The sequence below is a fragment of the Phytophthora infestans genome, genomic scaffold (assembly GCF_000142945.1).
Source record: "Phytophthora infestans T30-4 supercont1.8 genomic scaffold, whole genome shotgun sequence".
Lineage (NCBI taxonomy): Eukaryota > Oomycota > Peronosporomycetes > Peronosporales > Peronosporaceae > Phytophthora > Phytophthora infestans.
In genome coordinates this window covers 2,241,907-2,247,697 of record NW_003303751.1, presented here as the reverse complement: position 1 = coordinate 2,247,697, position 5,791 = coordinate 2,241,907, and the positions used below count along the sequence as shown (strand labels likewise).

The following is a 5,791-nucleotide window of genomic DNA, read 5'->3' as shown; positions in this document are numbered from 1 at the left end:
CCACAACAACAGGCTCAATGTGTACGGTAGATTTGGCAGCAGCCCTCGGTTTAGGCGGCGCCTTTGCCGCCGCCGGCTCCGAACAGGGTGTCTTCTTGGCGAATTGCGTAGCAGGAGGTACACTTGGCAGAGGGGCGAAAGATAGCCATCCTTGGTGTCGGCAATAGCTCATTAAGCTCTTGTCGTCTATATATAAAAGCTGAGTCAGCTAATGTATGTAAATCACAGCAACCAACGCACTGACCAAGGAAATAATCAACGCCTTCCTTTCCCTTCAGACTGCCGCCCGGTGGTACATACCTACGATCATCGCTCAAGCCCAGCTACTTCCGAAATGTCCAGCCCTTTTTCGTTAGCTCGGTCAACATTTGACCGAGCGATTTCTCGGTGGCGATGGTGTAGCCTCTCATCAAGCTGGAGTGATGGTCTCTGTTGTGCCGCAGATCTTGGAATGAACGGCTAGCAGCTTCCTCACATTTTATATCGGTAACCCGAACCGCTTCCTGAATATCTCATGTCTCAACGCCTGAAGCTGATACATTTCACCTGGTATAATTTATCACATACAAATTTCAATATGCGGATTTGAGGCCATCCGATATCTGTTGCGGAGCATGCTGAATATTATCAATCGTATAAACGCATTCCGGAAAATCCGTAACGATCGTATAAGAAGGGTTAAGGACATCTTAGATTTGAAGCACCCCGCGAAAAGGCTGCAAACCTAACTCTACAGCAGGTGGATTAATATAAAAATCTTGCCGCGCCATTTGTTGGTAACCCCTTTCGACATTAATTTCTCGAGACTACAGAAGAGCGATCCCATGTACCGCAACTTAGAAGCTTATACTAGACGGTTTGTTGATCACAAGGGTGATAAGGACTTGTTAAAGATTGTAGGAAGTCTGTTCATTGACAACGATCCTCATGCTGCAATTGCGGCCGCTTTGAAGTCATAACAACGCTAGGATCAGCTATAATAACCCGCATAAACGAGAATTGATTCGCATACTCATAGTGCTTTCATTTCTGAAGTTTCTATACTATTTTTTTCTTCTTTTGCTACTAATTTTTTTTCCTGAATCGATTTAGGTCGGGTTTCACTTAGCGGTAATAATTTCATTACCGGTATCAAGCTTCCGGCTAGTATATAAATTAATGCAGCAGTCGAAAATCCCGTTTCAGCTAGACAACTACTTCACTGATCATCTGACAGCTCATTTGAGTGGTAAGTCGAACAATGGCAACAGCTTTGAGAGGTGCATTGGAGCATTTCAGAATCGCCTACTGGTACTCTCGTTCAAGTATTGCTGTGATGCCAACGCGAACAAAGAAGAACAGCTCTCCGGAATTTAACTCCCGGAACACTTACGGGACCAGAACGAGAACGTAACATCGCTGACAGATTTCTCGTTAGAAGGTATACTACGCTGCAAGTAGTACAACGACTTGATAAAGCTCACAAACGCATGAGTAAAGTCTATTGTAGCAAGAAAATAGATTCTATTTAATAAAAAAATTGTTTTTGCGAGGAGTTAACTTACGCTCACAAGTGTTGAGGTTGCACTTCTCTGTGTACTCGTCTGGATTAGAGTTGTCGACGCAACACTCGACTACCGACGTCTGCTCGGTGTCAGTCGACGTCGTGCCGACATTCCGCCGACATCCCACTCCGTAGCATATACCGATTGGTTAAAAATGCATTTGGAGAACTAATGAGCGCACAATGCCTCATTACCTGGCAGTTTTTTGCCTGGGGAGCTGCTTCACTACCCTGAACCTTGCTAGTGCGTCGAACTCTGACACAATGAAGAGCGAGCCCGATGGCGATGGCAGCTTCTTCGCGTCTCCTACACCAAGGCAAAGAACGACTTATCGTCCACCGAGTCGACAGAGAGCACAATCAACACTGAAAAAGCGAGCATCAGCTCCTCTACGGCCAAGATCACTCCCAAGAGATCAAGACACATGCTCTGTTCACCTTCTCCTGTGGCGGCCAGGCCTATCCAAGTAGAGACTTCCGCGACCTACAACGAGCCGCCGGACATACGACACTGCCAATATCCGATCATGTCCTGCAGGAAGGACGTTTGCCGCTTCAAAACGATAGCAGCAAGAAAAGACGCTTTGGTAGTTTATTGTTTGTGTCGCTCACAATGAGTATGGTAATGTCACAAGAAGTGCGTTTAAGCCTGACACAGTCCGCGATATTATTTCCATGGATTAAAACGTGAAGCGTCTGATTCTGCGAATGCGAAGATCAGGAGACGCCATTTCATTTAGCAAATTACATTAATGAAGTCTACATACGTTTGGTTAAAACGAGCTATCAACTACGGCAATGAGGATAAGTTCGTCATCGCAATACCTGTTATAGTTTCAGTCAGCGGCGACGTAGTTGGTGGAGCCGTAGTCGGCGCTTCTGTGACTGATGTAGGAGTAGAAGGGAGTATCAGTTAGTGGCGTCGTCGTGCCTGGAGCCATTATCGTAATTGAGGCTGTAGTTGGCGGTGTAGTAGGCCCTTTTGTTGGAGGTGATGTCGAAACTGAAGGCGTAATAGAACCTTGTGTCGGACATGACGTAGCAACCGGAGTAGCTGGTGGTGCAGTAGGAGTCGCTGGAAGTGGTGGCTGTAGTTGGGGCTGACGTGGTCGCTGAAGTCTACATCGACGTTGTCGCTTGAGAAGTGGCGCCACTTGTAGGGAAGTGTAACGTGCCGTCAGTACACGCGTCGGCTGACAGCGACGATATATCCTCCAATATGTCACGAAATGCCAGCGATACCCAAGTCCCCGACGCTCGTGCCGCTCCCGTCAATCAGGAAGTATTAGACAGAATTGATCACCACCGACTCCTGCCCGTTGATCGACAGAATCTGCACGCCCGACACGAAGTCCGTCGGCTCCAGCGCCATTCATAACGCCCTTCTGCCGTCTTAAAACAGTACTGCGCGTTGCTGGAGATCGGGTAGTCCACGGACTTCCGCGCGATACTCAGCTGCGGACCGTGATGCATTCGGCGGCAGGTCCAGTTCGCCGTACTTGCCGCAGTGGTGGGTCCGCAGATGCAACCGGGTGATTGGATAGAGGTCGTCGTTGACGTTTGGTCGACACTGAAGACGGAGCCATTGCTCTTCACCTGGACAGCTTGAGCACTAGATGTCGTTCGTCCACATATCGCATCTCATTTGGAATAGATAAAGACGCAGCCGTTAGCGAAGATGCTGGTAGCGCTAAGGACGTCCGCGCCATTGTAGTCAGCACTGTTCTCCAACATGGGGCACGTCAGAGACGCCTGAAGAGTGCCGATGCTGTTTTTAGTGGCGTCTCTCGTGTCCCGAGTTATCGGTACTCACGGTTCTCGTCAACCGGAGTGTTTCAGTATGTCTTTAAATCGAAATAGTGACAAGATAGAGGATTTCGTCAGGGTGTCAGATCGACGTTTCCCGACGACCGTTGGACGACGAGACATCGACTGGTCTGACACCGAGACGTCGACAGCTCTAGTCTGGATGAATACCGCTTGGCACGCGACGTGCGTGTGTCGAATGCGTGCTACAGTTGAAGTGACAGAAATAGAACGACCTGATTGGCAGATCATTCGGTATCGTGGATTGTGATTGGACGTTCACTTCAATTCGGCCTATCATGGGATCTCTCGCGGAAGGACACTCGTGACACGTGGCATCCCCCTGTATACAGTATTTCCGTCCCACTCAGGTTCCGTTCCAGTTTGAGGTTTTAATGCATGTTTGTAAGCAAGGCGTTTCCGTTGATTGTAAGAGGACAGTAGGAGCTGCATGTAGGATGGATCGAGCAACACTTGGACCTCTTGCTCAATCAATCTCACTTTCCAATACAGTGTTTCCGTTTTTGTCATAGTAAAAGGGTTCTCGCAGAAGCCCGTCATCGACTATGAAGAGACGTACGTGCCGGTGGCTTACCTGAAAGGTAGTCAATTCGCGCCAACATGGCGAATGGTGTTGATGGTTTCTAGATCGATCAGTGCAACGTCGACGCGCATTACTGTCTGGGAACCTCAATGAGGAGATGTACATGCCGTTACCTGAAGGACTGTAAGAACTACTCACTTTGGTCGAGGCTGAAGGTGAGAACGACGTCATGTGTCTGCTGCTTCGAAGGCTCTATGGACTTAAGCAAGCATCTCGTGTGTGGGGTGAAACAATCGACAATCAGCACAAGAACATGGGGTTCAAGGCGACCAATGCCGACCCATGTATATACGTGAGAGGCGAAGGTGACGACGAAAGTATACGTCGATGTCATGCTGATCGCGGCGAAGAACAATGATATCATCGCGTCGGTGAAGGCTGGGATAGAAAAGAAGTTCAAGATCAAGGCTCTAGGAAGTGGTGGCTTCATTCTCGAGGCCAAGATCGAATACGACATGGAGTGCAATACTCTACACATCAGCCAACAAGCGTATACAGAGTGAATCATCAATAGGTTCGGCCAAGATGACACTAAGCCGTGCCTCACTCCATTGGAAGTTAGTGTTCGTCTGACTAAGAATGACCAACCCCAAATCAATGGCAGGACCAAGATGGGTTCCAAGCCGTACCGCTCACTCGTGGAAAGCCTGATGTACCAGACGTGTGGTACATGACCCGACATCCCTGAGTTGCTCGTGCGTACGATCCGTTTTCTTTGAGTCGCGTTGTTTGGGAATGCAGCGCAAAGTAGGTGGTAAACTCCATCAAAAGCCGAATATTGGTGCGAGACCGATAGCGAACAAGTACCGTGAGGGAAAGATGAAAGTAACTTTGAAAAGAGAGTTAAGGAGTACCTGAAACTGCTGAAAGGGAACCGAATCGTTTACAGTGTCTATAATCCGCGGTATATTGCATTGGCGAGTGTGTACATACGTGTGCTGTGACAGCGGCTTTTTTGGCTGCGCTCGGCGTGTGTGCTGTGTGTACTTGCTGGTGCCCTGTGCTGCGGTGGTACGCCAAGGTCCGCTCAACTGATCAACGGGCTTCCTGGAAAATCCGGGATAGAAGCACTGGGGTGCTGGCATCAGGGTGGTGTGATACCAGTTGAAAACCAAGGACGTTGCTATCACGTACGACGGACGCCGAGTAACGGAGTTCGTCGCATACAACGATGCAGATTGGACCGGCAACCACGACGACAGACGATCCTTGCTCGGCATAATGCTCATGATGTGTGGTGTCCCAACAGTGTGGCAATCTAGTTTTCAGAATATCGTCGCACTGGGTTCGATTGAGGCCGAGTACTTGGCGCGCAGTGACTGCATGGAGGGGGTCGTGTGGATGCTACTTCTGCTTAAGGACATTGGTTCGAAGCAAGATGGAGAAGCTGTGATCTACGGGAACAACCAAGGTGCGATGATACTGGCGAAGAGAACTGAAAATCAAGCTCGCACTAAGTTCATCGACATTCGCTACCATTTTATTCGTGAGATGGCTACGAGTGGTCACGTTGAGCTGGAGTACGTGGCCACCGAGAATCATCTTGCAGATTTTCTCACAAAGGGCTTATCGGCCAAGAGGCTGCGCTACTTATTGGGCCGCAGTAACGTCGGAATCAAGCTTGATTCATTGAATTGAGTGAGGGGTTGTGGTTACACTTCGCTGTCTACTCGTCTGGATAAATACCGCTTGGCTCGCGGCGTGCGCGTGCCGAATGCGTGCTACAGTTGAAGTGACAGAAATAGAACGACCTGATTGGCAGATCATTCGGTATCGTGGATTGTGATTGGACGTTCACTTCAATTCGGCCTATCATGGGATCTCTCGCGGAAGGACAC

The 5,791-nt window shown here is 49.0% G+C and overlaps 1 non-coding gene across 1 annotated transcript; it reads left to right on the top strand.

Annotated features, from left to right (window-relative positions):
- Nucleotides 1-4,632: 4,632 nt before the first annotated feature.
- PITG_33017 lies at nucleotides 4,633-4,977 on the top strand (the record flags this gene model as incomplete). The annotated part of the gene is made up of 1 exon (XR_009934411.1): nucleotides 4,633-4,977. It is a non-coding gene; the product is annotated as a 28S ribosomal RNA (ribosomal RNA).
- Nucleotides 4,978-5,791: the final 814 nt, after the last annotated feature.